Source organism: Cibotium barometz, chromosome 46, assembly GCF_041138505.1.
Source record: "Cibotium barometz isolate CiBa-2024 chromosome 46, ASM4113850v1, whole genome shotgun sequence".
Lineage (NCBI taxonomy): Eukaryota > Viridiplantae > Streptophyta > Polypodiopsida > Cyatheales > Cibotiaceae > Cibotium > Cibotium barometz.
This window is the reverse complement of record NC_141091.1, coordinates 4001280-4021313: the sequence shown is the minus strand read 5'-3', so window position 1 is coordinate 4021313 and position 20034 is coordinate 4001280.

Below are 20034 nucleotides of genomic sequence, written 5' to 3'. Positions count from 1 at the left end.
CATTCGCCCGATTCCTTCCTTTGTCACCTAATTGAGCTTGAGCTCGTGTTAGGACATTGAGCGGTGTGATCTTCCCAGATTAAGCACTAATGGTACGAATGGTGGCCTGATTGGCAGTTGAAGCGAAACCACTTACTCAGTAGGGACAATCTTTGATCAGCTGATTGATTCCACACTTAGTGCAAGTTAGCACTGGCATGTCATTGGGCGTGGTCACCACTTGTTGTGGCTAGTGTGTATGAGTCATATTCTTATTTGGGCATTCGGCAACTCGATGTGGCCCACCGCAGCCATAGCATTATAAAGGTCCTCTTCTCAGATTTGAGTTGATTTCCTTGTCCTTCCACTGTACCGTCGTGTTATTCTATAGGACATAATACTCTGGCGTGACCTCACCCATATCCTCATAGTATTCCCCACTAAATTCTATTTCCCGTGCCAGTTCAACATCTTCTAATGGCTCTTCAATCACCACTTGATTGATCTTGGCTTGTGATGGTTATGGTAGTAGAACTGGTGGTGGCAAGGGCAAAGCGTCTTGTACCCATAACATCCCCCTAGGTAAGTAAGAAGAATTGGGTTGTACAGCAGTGGGGCAGTGGTTTGCACAGGTGGTGCCGGCAAGGCCAATGGGGCTCTATTTGTTTGCAGTTGTGCTATATTTTGAAACCTTGGAAATCTACATGATGATGTGTCATGATTGCCCAATTTTACACAATGCGCACAATACAGTAATGGTCTTGCCCTTAACTGTGGACATTCAGTGGTGGTATGATTTAGTCTACACATGGAACACCACACCAGTTCCCTGCGGGGGTAAAGGTGACTATGCCCATGGCCCGACATCTCTCTTCCTTCCCTTACCTTTAATTTCTCCAATATGGCATTGCTGAGCTCATCCACAGTCATATGTTCAACTTGCTTGCTTCAAGTTCCAATTTCTTGATGACTCGAGACACGAGAAGTCGTGGTTGCTGCCGATGTTCTAACATCCTCAGGTTGTGGCAATTCTAATATGTTATCTTCGTATTCGATTGCCAATTTACAGCATGCATCAAGGGTAGTTGGATGGGCTAGTACCAAGTAATCATGCATTTTATGGTCTCTAACCCCTCTCTTGAAACAAGGTAACAATTGATCATCTATTAATCTTTCTCGAAGTTTGCATCTTGAATTCAAGTGTTTCAACAAGTGAGAAACATAGTCTCTCATAGACTCATCTTCCTTCTGTTTGATGTTATGTAGTTGGTGGGCCACAGGGCTCCATCTGTCACACAACTGCGTGCAAAATTGGGCACAAAAACATTTTTTAACCTGGTGAAGTTAACCTTGTCCTCAAGCTTAAGGATTCTGAACCACTGACGAGCTTTTCCTTCTAAGGTCAGCAAACAAGCATGTATCATGGTGGTCACATCACTGACTGGTCTGTAGGTTTCACATGTAGATTCAAAAATCTCTACATGCTAGATAGGATCTCTATCCCCAGAGAATTTTTGGACAAGTTTTGAGATGATATGGGGTTTCATCTGGGAAGGTCAGGGTTCTAGAGAGTAGAACCTAACTCCCTGACCATCCCCCTACCCATCTCACAGCTGCAATATTTAACAAGTCTGTCCTTGTGGCTCCATTAAGGTCCATGGCTGGATCGTTTCTAGGTCTCTGGGGAATTGCTCCCCCCTTTCCTAGACCTCATCCCCTACCCATATTGGCTCTTCTATGTTGTGGTACCCTAGTGGGATTCCCTAATAGTAGCCTCTGTGCGTCTTTGTGTAATAAAGAGCTCCATATCTTGTAAGAATGTAGGGTGATTGATCATCATTAGCTCTATACTTCTTGGTAGAGCCGGTCCTCAACTTCTACAGCCAAGTTAGCTATGTTACCCTCTTCTTCTCTGGTTGTAAACCCTTCCTCCATTCTGGATTCCTCATTGATGGGTTCCAGGTTTGGAATATCCCCATCGCTTCTACCTGTAGCAATTTCAGATTCCTTTCCTCATGATTGAAGATGGTTAACACTATCTGTCTCCTTTCTCTCAGCTCTTGCCCTATGTGTATCAAGCTCTTGTTTCCTTAAGCTCAATTCTCGGAGTTGTCATTCCACCTCACTTCGTTGGAGGTCCAATTCCATTTCCTTGGTGGTGGGAAAGAATATTTGACCCGTCCTAAATAACTACACTTTCCATATCTCGTCTAATTCGAGGGGTGCCAGTATTTGATAGCCTAGAATTCAACGTATGGAATGGCCCTTCTTGTCTTGGACCGAGTCCCAGCACTAGTTGATGGACCCATGCCCATAGATTACGTGCGCTTCTTCATCATGACTGGTTTGGAGACCAAAAAATCCCTGGGCTATAAATGATCCCACTGGACTTGGGTGGAGAGGGTGGTTTGTCACCTTCACCAAATCTAGTGTATCTCAACCCTTCTTCCATGGATTCCTCACTACATGTTTCTACGGTGGTCAGGTTTCTCAAGACACTCAAGTGTGTACTTGCGGACTGTCCCGATCCCACACTTCTTTGGTAGGTAGTTCCAGAATGATTTGATGCACTATCGTCAGGTGTAAGATCGTCTCTGATGAGTTTTCGAGATCTTAAGTGCATGTATGTATGATTTTATAAGCTATTAGCCAACCCAAATTGATTCAATTCTTGGTTCTATCGCTTTGTTCAGGAGGCGTGAATTAGCAGAGAATATTTCACGTCATGAAATAGCAGGACTCAGTTCACGTCGTGAAAAAATGATTCACATCGTGAAACTGAGGAAAAAATGGTTCACGTCGTGAATTGTTTTCCTGCACTTTCATGTGCTCAACAATCTCCCTCCTTAAGATTGAATTCCTTCTTTAGCCAACCGTCATAGCCTTAGTTTTGTCAATCCGTTGGTTTTGGTCTTCACGTGAAACAGCAAGATTTAGTTCACATCATAAAACAAAAAGTGCTTCACGCCGTGAACTGCTTCGAAAAAATGGTTCATGTCGTGAAAGTCTACTGCACTTTCACTTGATCCAATTTTTGGTGGATGAATCGTGTCAGAGGTGTCAGGATAAGGGTTTCTATTTGAGGAATGTAATCCCGTGATTTTCAGCAAAAATCCTAGCACTGATTTTGTGAGCAACTCGCGGTGTGAAATTGCAGGAAAATGGTTCACGTCGAACAACTTCCTGCACTTTCACATGGAGTTTTTCGCGTCGGCAATTTGTAGTCTTGGGTGCATAATACTCATCCAAATGATGAAAATTAGATTGTGCCAATGCTAGGGAATGAAATGCAAGTTCCTAGCTCAATCAATGGTCCCTTATGTTTTTGATTTTTTGAATTTTTAAAAAAAAGAAGAAAACAACACCCAACCTGCTTCTTCATGATGCTGGTGTTTTTTATATTGCTAACATCAAACTTATCAAGAGTGACCAATGAATCCTTTCCTAAACTACTTTCCACAACATTCACAGCATCAAATCTCTTTTTTTTTCAAACCACACACACCGTATCCTTCCATTTTCCACGCAATGCATTACCAAAATGCAAAGGCAACAATGAATACTATGCAATGGGAGCTGAAACTCAAAGAGTATGGAAGAAACAAAGGTGTTTCCCCGACAGCAGCAGTGCCAAAAATGTTATGGGCTACCACACCTCCAAGAGGGAACTTTACACACATTCACCTATTGGACAAGCAGTGAAACACAACCGTCGTGGGGTACTTACCAATGCTTTGAGCTCGTGTCTCTTGAGGCCTCCAAGCTCGCTTGTATGCTCCAAACTCCAAGCTCCACCTCCACACTATCACCGTGGAGTCGCTCACACCATTGCATAGGCCAATCACACTCTCTCTCACTCTCTCATACAAGCATAAACACACAAGCATGAAAGAGGCACAATGCTAGAATGTTCTCACTCCTCACTCTCTCACAAAGTACAAGGGAAGAGCTCTCAATAGCACAAAGGGGATTGTGTCCTTTTCATTATGAGAAAATACCTTATATACAATTGGCCCTTATTCACACTTGGGCACCTAAAACTTACTAACTAGACCTTGGGTGGCCAATCTCTCATAATGTACAACCTTTATAGTGCCTTTACATGACACTTATTAATGTCCTCAATTGAGGATCATGGTGTTAATCCAAATGGAATTAACAAATGACAACCTTCAAATGCGATAAACATATTCTTCATGAGAAGAGTTTGAGTCAATCAAGGTAATATAAGCCAGTATGAGGATGCCCATGGCAACCTCTTTAGCCTCACGAATGTACAAATGTCCAAATATATCCTTATCCACAAGGTGTTACCATCTCGCCCATGATCAAATAACATATGTGGATGAGGACAGTAACATATACATCCCTAGAGTGGGCAACGAGGTAGTTAAGGACATAAAGGGTAGGGGGGAGTTTTCCCATCCATACACACTTGGAACATAGAACTCTGAGGCCAAGTGAAGTCAGGACCTCTCTTGAGGAAACCACTTCAACACTAGAAAGCCCTATGGTGGTGAGAGGGGAAATTTCATTATAATTGGCAAGGGAAATGAACCGCAATCTTGAAACTGAGGTGAGGCTTCCCTCCATATTAGACCCAATAAGAGAGGAATATCTAACCTTCGTGTGGAAGAGAATCGTTAAGCAAGAAATTGTGCCTAGAGAAAGAATGGGAACTATGACTCTTGATGAGCTAGTCATACCACTTAGAGGTTTGAGTGTAGACATAGCCCATTAATACCTTGATACTGGTAGATATAATGATGAGATGGAGAAGAAGATGTGAAGCCTGTAAGATTTTGCTTGGACTTCCTACTACAAAGAGTATAGCCAAGCTAGATATTAGAGCAAGAAGAAACCTCATATCCTATGAGACATGGATCTTGTTAGAAAAACCAATCCTTGAACCCATAAAGTCCTTAGTTCAAATTGTCTCAAGGCCATATAATGAGTGTGAAGGTGTTATAAAACTTAAGTTCCACTGAAACTCTTATACCATGGAAGGTAGTTTATTTGTCTATGACTATAGGAACTGTGCGAGAATTTAAGCAAAGAACCATGATTTTGCAGAAGGAAAACCAAAACAAATCCCCTCGGAGACCTAGAAATTGCTCTCATTACAAAGTAAGCCCAATCATCGAGCCGGTAAGTTTGATCATCTGAAAACTCCAAGCCTCACTGAAACAACCCCAATCCTTCCCACCTATACCACAAACAAGGGTCAACAGGCTAAAAGTCAAACCCAAGGCATAGAAGCCCAAGCTTAAACTGAGGAGGAACTAAAAAACAACCAAAGAATCACTAATACCTAGTGCCTTCACCATCAGTGCCCAAGGATAAAACTTCAATAGGTGTGGGTACCAAAAGTTCTAACAATACCAACTATACCTCTCCAAAAGCTAGAGTAAACCAACAAAAAACGCTGTGGATCTCAAAAGCTAGTATACCTAATCTATAAAGGATAGCATATGACAAGCTCGTATGGATCCCAAAGCAAGGAAGAAACACTAGGCAATGAGATGATCCTACCATTAAAGGATGGATAGCCACATAACGCTCCCTCGAGGCCCAAGGCTATTATCAAACTGACAACATATGATAAGCTGGTATGGATCCCAAAGCGAGGAAGAAACACTAGGCAAATAGATGATCCAAAGGAAGGATAACCACAGAACAAGACCCAAGGTTGTTATCAAGGACAAGGCTTGATCCAATTGTTGCCAAGGATTAGGTCCAAAAATGGGCCCACCAACAACAAATCATAGGAGCCACGGCACATCAAAAATCATCATCGTGCTCAAAGCCAACTCACATGTTAGCCGAGCCACTTTTGTAGGTATGGATAGCCAAAAAGGACCAAGAAGGGCAAGGCTAAAGTAGAGGAATATCTGACCATGGAAGACTAGAAACAACTCCAAAGACAAATTCAAGACCTCCCCTAAACTTGTAACATGAAGAAGGTTCCTCTAAATCCAAAAGAAGCAAACCTCGCTGTGCAAAAAGGCCCAAAGAATATAAAGTCTTCAATCTTGACATGGGTAGAAAGCTTGTTTATCAAGAGGATGCCGTCACCCCCATGTGGAATCAAAGGACAAAGAATTTGCTACTTACCCAATAGCAACATGATTCCAGTTCATAGCTTCTTTTAAGGATGCCCTGGATGTGCCATCCAAGCTTCAATAAAGTTCCTTGATTTGCTTGTAATTCAAGGAAGAGAAGGGAGTCCTACTTCAGCACAAATACAATGAGTCTCATGTGCAGGGCCTCACCTTCATCCTTGATTTTGGCCTACAGTATTGGATTATTATTTGGAGGTGAATCTAATAAACTATATATATTTTTTGCTCAACACTCGTACCTTGAGAGAAATTAAGTCATTAATGATGGTATTGCTTATGTGAGCCATTTTGAAATTTGATCTTAGTGAGAATTGCATGCCCTTTTGTTGGCAGCAATAGATGTTGTGCCCAAGGTAAGCACAAAGGTATCCTGACATGGATATGGCTAGAGATTTTTCCTACAACTTCAATCATCATCTTGAGAGTGCTAGGATATGATTTTGCTAGGACGTGTGACACTCACATTTTGCTGTGTAAATATATGATGCATACATATACATATACACACACAATACAATTATGATATGTATGCATAGTTTTATAGTTACATTATTATCTTAATGTAAATATACACATATATTTACATATATACACAAATTTCAGAACTAACCTTGGTCTACTCTAGTTTACTTCTAAAACTAGCTCTTATATAAAAACAAATTAATTCTACTTGTAAACTAGGTGTTGAATTACCTACTTCTCTCTCTCTCTCTCTCTCTCTCTCTCTCTCTCTCTCTCTCTCTCACACACACACACACACACACACACACACATGCGTGTGAAATGGAATGATCATACAGCTAAGATCTAGGATAAATACCATGGATTAATATAAGATTAAGGAGATAATCTTATACAAATTACCATGATGCCTAAGTGATTTAGCATTTCACCAAAGGATGGAATTAGCCTTCTACAAGCTAAGGTATGAAAGGACCAAATATTATAATATTTCCAAAAGATATTATAACAGTCCATAAGCCCCCTTTTACACTTGAGCCCATGACCATGGTCCTAGACCTAATCAAGTTGTTGCTTCATTACAAATCATCCCATGCTATAATGATTTTGTCCTCAAAATCAAAGGGTGGTCATGCAAAAATCAAACATATACAAAAGGCTATGTATGGAAGCAAAAATCATGACATAAGCCACTCTCATGGAAGACCCAAATACCATAACATGAATAGTATAACCCCTAGGGTCAAAAGGAAAGGATGAGGGCCTCCCATCAATGATGAAGCTAAGCAATCTCCCTTCTAGATCAAATGGCCAATGTTGGTAATCATCATCGGAGGTGAGATTAAGTATGTATCCTCCCGAATCAAATGGAAAATGTAAAGGACCATCATCTATGACAAAGATGGTCATGTGCTCTCCATCAAAATTACATGGATCATTTATTTGTTGCTAATTCTTGGGATCTGATTCTACTTATGGAACAGTCTTCACTGAAGTATAAAGCATCTCCAATAGGTGTGTGTAAAGCATCAATATAATACACATAGCTATGATCATCATAGACTAAATCCTCACATGCATCATCATAACTACATGTGTAATCCTCCCTAGTGTCCCAAGTGATCCTCAAATTTAACATAGGCATGACCCCCATCGATACTAAACTCTGATAAGGCATCCACACATGAAGTGGTCTCATAAACACCTCATATCTAATATGCGTATGAGCATAGGTGTGATCATGATCATCCCATATATTCTCTATAGGTGTCACTCCCTTAGTGTCGTCATCTATGCAATGAGCATAAACCTGCCAATATCCCTTGCATTAGGAGAATCACCATACACATCACTAAAGTATAAAGCATCTCCAATAGGTGTGTGTAAAGCATCAATGTAATACACATAGCTATGATCATCATAGATTAAATCCTCACATGCATCATCATCACTACGTGTGTAATCCTCCCTAGTGTCCCAAATGTAATCCTCAAATTTGTTATAGGCATGACCCCAATAAATACTGGACTCTGATAAGGCATCCACACATGAAGTGGTCTCATAAAGCTCACAATCATAAACCTTCCAATCTGAACTTGGAAAAGCATCATAAGTTGGATTCACAAATGTAGTCCATGAACCACCTCTATCAATGCGTGACCTACAGTATCCATAAGTGAATCCAAAGCATAACTGTCCACACCAAACAATGCATGAGTAACACTAATCGATGCATGAACATCACATATATCCAAACCATGAGCATCACACAAAGTAGATGCACAGATGTCCAATCTCTCCTAAACATAGGCATCCATCTCTTTCGCAAAGTCATCATACCCATGGATACATTCATCAATAGAAGGTGGAGTGCCCAAAGCAAAACCATCCACCTCCATAACACATATGAACTCCATCATCTCATGCACATAAATATCTCTTGAAAGACAAATCCAAGTCAACCCCAAGAAAAGATGAGTCATCCCAAGAAGCTTGGTGCCCATCCACACGTGCATGTTGCCCACAACAATCACCAATCAATGCATCATAAAGCCAAGTGTGAATAGTCCTTGAGAAAGGTGAGGGAGGCTTGTCCACATAACTATCAATGGGCTGAAATTTTTCAGCCATCAAAAATCTCATCATTGGCTCACAATGGGCCACTACATCAACACATATGGATGTTTCCAACATAGGAAAAAGATCTATGCATGCCGAAACACAATTGGCAAATGAAATTGTGTCCAAAGCTTCTTGCACTTGAGAGTATGGCTTCACAATCACTTGCTTTTTAGAAATTTTAGTAGGTGTGTTGTCCCTAATAAGGATACCCTCAATGAACTCTTCATAAAGGCACACATAATCATAGTCCATGCAATGACCAAAAGATTGAGTGAGCGGGTAACCTCTTTTATCCCTTTTGAAACCCAAATCTTTCAACATAAGTTGAAGCATTCCATCCCTTCTCAAGCGTGAAGTGTAGCCAAGAATGGGTACCACTAACTCGTTCATTTCAATCTTGCTAAGCTCGACAAACTTGCCTTTTTTATTAACCCTCTGGGTATGCATGTGGAAAGCCCCACCAACACCATGACCTCATCATACAACTAATGACCCCTCATCATACAACTAATGTCCTCATCAATTTGCACAATACTTTGAGATACTTGGATGAAGTCTTTGTCTAATCTTTGCATAAAACACTCTATACTTTCCTTCTCTTTATTGTTGGGGACGAAAAAGAAAAGGTACCAATATCTAGCAATATCTCTGCATATAGCTAGATAGAGAGTCCTCATGTGAGAATACCATGCAGTGATCTCTAAAGCACTTTTGCTCTTTGTTTACTCGCGTGCCAAAGAGAAGAGAATCATCACTAACATTCTTCATGAACAAAGACAATGAATGTGACAAAACATGAATTGCAAAGACACCGAAAATTCCGCTTCTTCATCAATCCAAAACAAGGCTACATCATCATGAAGGAAAAACAAAACAGAAACTGAAACTTCATCTACTGCAAACTGCCAAAACACATGACAAAATACTGCATCTTGCGCTTCCTACAGAACACGCTGCATGATAACTAATCCGCCAAATACATAGATCGCCAAAAGGCTAAAAGGCCACAACTCTTCGGATCTCAATCCGGCTTTCACACTTGTCGTCCATTGTGCCTTCCAAAATGCCTTCACACTTGTCGTCCATTGTGCCTTCCAAAATGCCTTCTTTGCCTTGCCCCTAACACCTGGCACTGTCCGGTGGAGCGCTAGGCGGACTCGTTACCCGCAGTCCCTTGATCCGCATCCGCATCTAGTGCCTTCTCCGAAATCTTCACTGCCTCCTTGTCTGTCTTCTCCTCTGTCTTCTCGTCTTTATCCAGCTCCCCTGTGCCTTTATCAGCATCATCCAAACTTTTCTGCTCCTCCTCCTGGAAATCCTTCTGCGGACTTGTAGCCATACTGTGCAGAATCGATAAAATCTTTAAATGTCCGCTTGGCTTGACATCTGCTCTGCCTTCAATGAATGACACTGCTGGACCTCGACTATGATCCGCCTCCAAGACTCTCCGCAGTTCTTCCACTTCACAATTCTGCATTCTGCCATGACTCTGAAATTTGTCATCAACGCAGAATTTTGTCAGCTGCTTCTCCTTCTCAGGTGCCTTCTTGTCAGGCAAAATTTCATGACTACCTGACACACCCCTGTGCTCCATCTCAACATTCACACACTTAACTCCCACATCACTTGCTTTATTTAACATCCATCTCGGGATCTCAGGCACTTTGCCATAAAATTTCTTCAACCTGAATCCATTTACAGGCTTCTGCACCATTGTTCCAAAAACATCCTGTAATCGGAATGTTCCTTGACCCATCTCTTCGACAATCTGATACGGCCCGAAATACCGCAGCTTCAGCTTACCAAGATGCTGGCCCAATTTCGAATTGTACATCATCACCCAATCTCCTTTCTGAAAAATCTTGAATTTAATCTGCCTGCCAATCCAGGCCTGCCTCCTGTTCTGCATTACTTGATTCATGTAAGCACTCACCAATCTGTCTTCTTCCAGCTTCAGCAACTGCCTCTGTCTATGAAGTACTGATTCCTCTGGACTGAGTCGATGCTTAACCGTAATCCGCAAACTAGGAATAATATATTCCATTGGGACAACTGCCTCCAAACCATACACAAGCTGAAAAGGAGTCAATCCTGTTGCCACTTTATAAGCTGTACGGAATGACCACAATGCGGAATCCAACTTGTCATCCCAATCTGACCTATTTTCTGACACAATTTTCTTCAGAATTCTGACAAGAACTTTATTTGTGCTTTCCGCCTGCCCATTCGCCTGTGGATGATATGGTGTAGACTTCTTATGCATAATCATATGCTTGGAAGTCAACTCTTCAATAACTGAATTCAGGAAATGCACTCCCTGGTCAGACACCAATTCAATAGGGCATCCAAACCTAGTCATGATGTGCTTGTACAAAAATCTAGCCACACTTGCAGCTTTATTATCCCTCAGCGGAATTGCTTCTGCCCATTTTGTCGCATAATCTGTCGCCACCAATATGTATCTGGCTCCTGTCCTTCTTCCTTCAGGCTTAATTGGACCAACAAAATCTAGTCCCCATTTCTGAAAAGGCTCCAAAGGCAAAACTGGATGATCTTGCATTCTATCTGACTGTGTAGGTTGACCCATTCTCTGACATTGAATGCATGATTGTGCATACTTATATGCATCCCTGAGCAAAAATGGCCACCATAATCCTGCTTGCATGACCTTTCTGCCTGTAATTTCACCCGAGAAATGACCTCCTGCTGCACCCAAATGTGCTTCTTGTAAGACTAACTGTTGCTCCTCATCTGGAACACACCGCCTTATAATCTGATCTGCTCCTCTTCTGTACAGTGATCCAGCAATAATTAAGAATGGTCTGCTTCTCAAGGCAAACTTTTTCTTCTGGTCTGTTGACATCACTGATGGCAAAATTCCATCTGTCAAAAATTGCACCATTTGGTCATACCAGTTGTCATAAACTTCTCCGACAACCTGAAATAACTCTGCATCTGGCAAATCATCTGACACTCCTGGTGATTCCTCCCAGTGTTCTAACCGACTCAAATAATCCGCTACTGCATGCTGATTTCCTGGAGTATGAATTATAATGTAGTCAAACTCCTGAAGCAACAACATCCATCTGGCCAATCTGCCTTCCAGCTTTGGCTTCTTCTCCAAAAAGACTAAGGCTTGGTGATCCACATGAAAAATCACTTTATTGCCCAGCAAATAATGCCTTAGCTTATCCAAAGCAAATATCATTCCCAATGCCTCTCGCTCTGTCACTGTGTAGTTCTTTTCTGCTGGCTTCAACATCCGACTTGCATAGTACACTGGTCGGTACCATCCCTTAACTTTTTCCTGCATTAAAACAGCTCCTACTGCACTATCAGAAGCATCCACAAAAACATGGAATGACAATTCCCAATCCGGCGGTTGCAATATTGGTGCTACCACCAGCATTTTCTTCAGCAACTGAAATGACTTCTGCTGTGCTGCTCCCCACGTGAATTCCACATCCTTTTTTGTCAAATGTGTCAAAGGCGCTGTCACATCCGCCAAATATCTCAAGTATCGGCTGTGCCATGTAACCTGACCAACAACTCTCAAGACTCCTTTCACGTCAGTCGGAGCTGCAGCCTTCTGAATGGCACTGACTTTATCCCTGTCAATCGACATGCCTTCCTTTGAAATAATATGTCCCAATAGTTTGCCTCTTTGAACTGCAATTGCACATTTGTATGGATTAAGTGCCATCCTGAACATTCTGCATCTCTCTAAACATTTCCTCAAATATTCCAGGTGCTTATCCTTCTGACCAAACACCGAGAAGTCATCCATGAAAATCCGCATGAATGTCGTCAAATAAGGCTCAAAAGTTTTGTTTGCTGCTTTGGAAAATGATGGTGGACCATTTCTTAGTCCAAAGCTCATCACTGTGTAAGCATAAGCTCCCCATTCTGTAATGAATGCTGTCTTCATTATGTCCTTCTGTGCGACACTTATCTGATTATAGCCGGAAAAACCATCCAAGAAACTGTACATCTCATGCCCAGCTACATCATCCAATACTGAATCCATGAAAGGTAATGGAAAAGGATCTGCAATTGTCGCTGCATTCAGCTTCCTGTAGTCGACACATACCCGGATCTTACCTGACTTCTTAGGCACGACTACTATTGGTGACAACCATTCTGCCTGATCAACTGGTATAATGAATCCTACTGCCAACAATTTATCCAATTCAGCCTTGACTTGCTGTGCATAATTTGGATTCATTCTGTATCTCTGCTGAATTACTGGTTTTGCATCTTCTTTCAAATTGATATGATGTTTGTACACATTTGGATCCATTCCCTTCAAATCTGAATAGTCCCATGCAAAACAGTCTATGAATTCAATGAGTAATGCCTTCAGTTCCTCCTTGAACTTGTCATCTAAATTGACACTCACTCTGACCATCCTAGGCCGCTCCTTTGTGCCTAGATTCAATTCTTGCAGGTCATCCTCCTGGACCCTTGATATGCTGCTTTCTAACTTATCATACAAAGATTCAGCTCTATCTATTGCCTCTTGTGGTGTCAAATCTTCTTCTTGAACATCCTCCTCTGATTTTATAAACACTTCTGAACTTTGCTGTCCAGTATCCAAATGAGCCTTCTGCTTTGCATTCCGATCAACATATCTGCTGACAATATCTACCACATCAACCTCAAAAATTGGAATGACTGTTGGATTGGCATTAAAGAATTCTGTCTCCTCTTCATCTTCCACCTCTGATGCCAAATTGAGAGTCTGAACCAACATTGGTCTTATGGAGTTTGGAACTGTCACTTTAGAAATCATTGGCACTTTTGCCACTTTTCCTCCCTTCTTGATCACAATCTCATTCTTCTCCCAATCTTGTTTCAGCCTAGCTGTCTTGAACCAAGGTCTGCCTAATAGCATGACATAAGAACTGTCTTCTTCCTTCATTCTGATGACAACAAAATTTACTTGAAAACTCAAGTCTTGCACTCTAATTACTTGCTTCCTCAACATTCCGATTGGCTGCACACGTCTCTGATCTGCCATCCTAACCTGAAACGGTGCTGGTTCCAACTTAACATGTTTCATTTTGAGGAATTCTGACTCTGCCAATATATTGACTCCTGAACCGCCATCAAGCAGTACATCCTGATATACCTGTTCATTCCAATGAACTTTGACAGTCGGAATTGTGAAGTCAACATCTTCCGGATCCACTTGATATGCATCCACACTATCCTCCAATGTCTTTATGCCTGGCTTGCTTGACAAACCCTTTGTTGCTGAGTAAAATTTGTCTCTGAAAATCGGAACCAAAGAAAGTAGCTGATCCAGTGTGAAATGCATTGGTGTCATCATAAGACGCTCAAACAAATCCTCTGACTTGCCATTCTCAAGAACTTTATCAGAGTCTTCCTCTTCTGCTTCCTTATGGGTAAGCTTCTTCTGCTCTTTCAAAACTGCTTTGCTTACTTCATTCCGCACATCCTTCTGCTCTTCCCAATCTATGGGAGCTTTCAATCGTGCTTTTGATCTGGTGACAGCCATTGCATCTACCTTTAATTTGTTGCAATCCGAACAATCACATTCCGGCATGCATTCCAGTACTTCCACTCCTTTTAATGTTTCTTCAGCCATCACAATGTTCACTACATTTGTTGTTGGCACATTCTCAGTGCTGGGCTGAGTTGTCACTGGTGCTGTCAACTGAGGTAACTGTTGTGCTGCATTTTGCTGCATCCACGGTGGTGAATTCCAACTCTGCTGATTCCAGCTTTGTGTAGGTTGCTGCCAATTCGGCTGTTGTTGCTGCCAGCCCTGTTGATTATTTTGCCAACCTTGTTGCCAATTTGGTTGTGACTGTGTCTGCTGCCAATTTGGTCCCCAAGGTGGTCTACCATCCTGCCATCGAGGACGAAAATTTGGATTAAACCGAGGGCGAAACTGCCTTCCCTGAGGTCGCCAATTATTCATGGGATTCGACCAACCTACATTTTGCTGAGGACTTTGCTGCTCAGGAACAACTCCACTAGCTTCTGCCATGACTTGTTGGACTCTTGGTGGAACCGGTCCCCTGTAATTCGGGTTATACCAGCAATCCTTTGTCTTGTGGAATTTCTCACAAATTTCACACTGATCTTTCTTCTTGTTGACTTCCTTTGTGACTCCTAATTCCTTCAATTTCTTAGCCAACAACTTCTCCATTTTGGTTTCAGCCTCCTTTTCATCCGATTTGGATTTCTTTTCTTCCTCCTTCCGCTTCTTCTTGCGGTACTTTTTCTTTGACTCACTGTCTGATTCTTGATCACTGTCACTTTCAGAGTTTTCCTCATCCTCAGATTCATCTGTTTTTGACTCCTCTGAATCATCACCAGAGTCATCATCACTGTCATCACTTTTTGACCTCTTGCTTCTCCTAGACTTCTTCTTTGTATCTCTCCTAGAAGACTTTCTCAAAGAAGCCACTCCAAACCTTTTCTCAGCCCTTGTAGCTGTTTCAATTAAGTCATCCATTCCTCCTGCAATATCTACTCCTGCAACTGCATGTCGCAATTCTTTCCTCAATCCATTCATGAAATATCCAGCCAGCATTTCATCTGTCGGTCTTTCTTGAGCAGTTAACCGATTCAGATACCTGTTGAATTTTTGGGCATAATCCTCGACAAACATCTTCTTTTGCTGAATTTCTTTCAGCTTTGTGAGTACCTCAAAAGGAGTCTTCTCCTTCCGGAATCTATTCAGAAATGCCACTTTCAATGCATTGTAGTCAGCAAAATGTGCTACTCCATAATTATTCAACCACTGCATAGCCTTGCCTTCCAAGGTGGCTTCAAATTGCATTCTCTTGGTCTGGGCATCGTACACTCCGTCAAATTGACTGGCCTGCCATTTCCTCTCAAATTGAGCTATATGGCAATCAGGGTCTTCTTTAGACTTTCCTGAAAAGGTCTTGAATCTGACTCGGAGGTCTTGCCTTGCCTGAGCTGCCGCCATTCTCGGAGACGCTGGACTTGCTGGTGTTGAAACTGAAGATGACGAATTTGATGACACTTGTGGTGTCACCGAAGATGGTGTTGAGAATGCCAATGGAATGCGCACCCGCAACTGTCTTGGTGCTCCTAAAGGATCAAATTGCAGTCTTCTTCTTGACCGCAAAGCTCCATGGATAAATGCTCCTCCAATAAACTGCCTAATTCGACGATCTTCTCTGTCTGAACCATCATATTCTTCCACATCTTCCAAGTCTTCTACATATGCATTCTGGTCTGCCCCTTCTGTGTCATCACTTGCTGCACCTTGAGCCCAAACATTCCAATATTCCTCTCCATATCTTGATGAATTTGACCTCAAATTGTAAATGCGAGTGGGTTGCTGTGACCTCTCCAGGTCTGACTATCTGATTTCACGCTGAATTCTGTTGGAGATACGAAACGTCACCCATGCACAGAAGATGATGAATTCGACCATGGTATCACACCACTATCACCGTGATCGCCAGTGTTTACTCGCGTGCCAAAGAGAAGAGAATCATCACTAACATTCTTCATGAACAAAGACAATGAATGTGACAAAACATGAATTGCAAAGACACCGAAAATTCCGCTTCTTCATCAATCCAAAACAAGGCTACATCATCATGAAGGAAAAACAAAACAGAAACTGAAACTTCATCTACTGCAAACTGCCAAAACACATGACAAAATACTGCATCTTGCGCTTCCTACAGAACACGCTGCATGATAACTAATCCGCCAAATACATAGATCGCCAAAAGGCTAAAAGGCCACAACTCTTCGGATCTCAATCCGGCTTTCACACTTGTCGTCCATTGTGCCTTCCAAAATGCCTTCACACTTGTCGTCCATTGTGCCTTCCAAAATGCCTTCTTTGCCTTGCCCCTAACACTCTTGGGTGGTCACAAAGTGTTGCACAACATCCCAATGATATTTGTGAATTTGTGCATAAGTCCATACATCATGGCAAACCTAAATCTTACTTTTGCATCTACAATCTTTTGACTTTGAACATTGCCACCATAATGTTTTATACTCCTTATGTCTTTGAAAGCATATTGTCCTTTGTCTTAACTAGAGGCCTTTGATAGGCGTTTCCACCCCTTGAAGATGAAAAGTCTTCGGCTGGCCTTACTTGAGAGAAGCCTCGTCCTAGTATATATACCATCCATGTTTAAAGAAGGTTGCTTAATATAAACATTGCTTCTTGCTTGCATAGCATCATAATCCTCATCAATTGAGTCTGTAAGATCACTCTCAAGGGTGTTGAGTTAAGATTCAACTCCACTTGCTTGGCTCCAATCACCATTGCTATGAGTGACCTTGTCTCTTTAACATGCTTCAAAGGATGGATTGAGTTCCCATGATGTGGGGAAGGTTTGAATTTCTACAATTGGAGAGTAAGATTGCAAGAATTGAGAGAAATCCTTGTACTTCTGCTTGATGAAATTAGGCAGTTCCATCCATCTATCATGTGCATCTCGTTGCCTCTCTACAAAGGCCACATGATCCCAATCTTGTGTGTCATGTATGACCTTTTCTTCATCCCAATACATCTCCTCTTCTGCCATTTTCTTTTTGTTGGGTAAACACCCTCTTGGCATAAGATGTATCCACAGGTTTGAATGATACTTGTGGTGCTTTCCCATTCAATTGAGACGAACTAGCATGGAATGAAGATAGTCCTTTATCCTTCAAGAGCAGTCTTCTAGCATCCATCATAAGTTCGATTGAGGGAGCCTTAATGTTAAAATCACAGATAGCCTTCAAGGAAGTCTCTTTCCTAGATTTCTTTGCTTCCCTATGGCTTTCAACATAGGTTTCTTGGAAGGTTTGCTTGCCAATGCCAACTTGATGCCCACCATTCCTTCGTTCATCATTGACTTGAGGTTGACCCATGGGTTGGATCAACCTTTCCTCCATAACTCCCATCTTTGTGACCATGGTGTTAAACTTGTAGTTCAAAGTGTAGTTGACAGAATCCTACTTCTCCATGAAAGGTTTGAAGTCAGGTCAATCCACTAGTAGTTGAAGGAGGGCGTCATTTGATGTGGGTTGTGAGGCTTGAGGGTTTAGCTTCTGGAGCAATCCCATGGGCTGAATCAACCTTTCCTCCATAACTCCCATCTTTATGACCATGGTGTCAAACTTGGAGTTCAAAGTGTAGTTGATAGAATCCTACATCTCCATGAAAAGGTTTGAAGTCAAGTCGATCCACCAGTTTGAAGGAGGGAATGTGGGTTGCGAGGCTTGAGGGTTCGGCTTATAAGCACTCCCCACATTCAACTCCTCTTTAACTCCCTTGAGTCTTGAGGGTTCGGCTTATAAGCACTCCCCACATTCAACTCCTCTTTAACCTCCCTTAAGGCTTGACCCATAGTGTCCTCCATATTGTCCATAGTGTCATGATCATTCATATCCCCACCGTCCATTTCCTCAATGGCCAATGACAACTTCCTCGGTCTCCCTTTTAGCTTGTCGGCCATGAAAATATAGTTTTTCTAAAAGTTGATAAAGTAGAGTAGAGATGTCAGAATGAGGTGATCTAAGGCTTGTTAGAAATCTCTTAAGATGCCCTATCCATCTATGGAAAAATAGTGGAAATTGGATGTGTCCTAGAATTCTTTGTTTTAGGGTTAATAGAGATATAGCCAAAAATGAAGATTTGCTCCTAAAATCCTTAAAACTTATTGAAATTGAAAGTTTCTTGGCTCTTGAGAATGATCTAGGAGTGTACTAAACAATGGTATAAGGGTTTTGACCTTGGTCAATGTGCAACCGTTCTTTGTTTTGACTTTTAGGTCAAAGTCAATCCTAGAGTTTTGACAATCTAAATGACATCGGAATTGGATGCACTTTGGCTTGTTGGAGAGTCTTAAGGTTATATAATCATCCTATGATGTCAAATGCCTTAAACAACTTGCTATTTTTTTTGGGCCAAAGTTTGTCTTCCAATAAAGTTTGGTAATTTGGAAAGTTAAATGGTGCCCGAATTGATTGGTTAATGGCTTGATAGGAAGATCTAAGGGAGTAGTATCTAAATTTCCAAACTTTTAGGGTTTTCAATTTTTGTAAAAATTATCAAAGTGACTCCAAGTAGATTCTAATTGTCTTCTGATTACATTAGGTCATCCTCCCTTGCATTATAAGCATAATGAACACTCCAAAACACATCATAATCACCATATTTGCCTTCAATCTCTTATGGGCATAGAATTTTGGAAAAAAATTAACATGGTCTCCTTTACAATTGGAGCCAAATCTCAATTTTCCTATTGCATCCAATCAATCACTTGCACTTGACCACATTGCATGCATCATTTGGCATCACTTAATGAAAACTCTTTGACCAATTCATGTGTCAATAGGCCCCATTTCCCGCATGCAAGTATCATTTGAAGTCTTCAATTGTCAATAGGCCCCATTGCCCTCATGCAAGTACCTTTTAAAGTCTTCAAATGTCAAAGAAGCGCGTTGATGCTTGCCGATCTCCTAGCCAAGCATGTCCCACCCTCTTACCAAGTTTATGTCCAAGGTAAGTGTTAGATATCCGTAACGCCGCTACCGGTGTTACCACAAGAGGGGACGGGGCCTCTGGCTCATCACCCAGCCATAGAGGAAGAATGAGGATTGCCCCTCATCCCCCAGGCTATATAGTGTGTGGCCTGCCGTCCACACTAGCCTGGCCGCCCATGACTCCGCATGGACGTCCTCTCCCACTGAACCTTGGACATGGCCATCCGGTCTGCCGCCGTCGGTCCACAGGCGTTACAGCCTACGTGACATTACCCCCCCCTTAAGAAGAGTTTTCGTCCTCGAAAACAAACTGGGGAAACCTTTTGGAAATTGCACTACGGCGTTCCCAAGTAGCTACCTCCTCATCCCTATCTGTCCATTTAACAAGTACCTCCTGGTACATTTATGTCGGGTTTGTTTATCACGATACTATAGAATCTTTTCAGGTCCATGTGTTATCTTTGGTGGCTCTATCAAGTCCACCAAAATCTCTGGAGAAACTATACTATAGAATCTTTTCAGGTTCATGTGTTATCTTTGGTGGCTCTATCAAGTCCACCAAAATCTCTGGAGAAACTGCGTTCTCTAACTCGTGAACTGATTTCTTCAGTTTACTGACATGGAAGACAGGATGGACTTGAGAACTCTCCGGTAACTCAAGTTTATATGCTACGTCCCCAATCTTCTTAAGGATTTTAAAAGGACCACAATATCTCAGAGAAAGTTTATCACACTTTCCCGTTTTCATGGTTTCTGACTGCGCAGGAACCTTGAGGAATACAAAGTCACCTTCTGCAAAGGTCACCTTTCTAAGTCCTTTATGCGCGATCCTGAGCGCTACGAATGC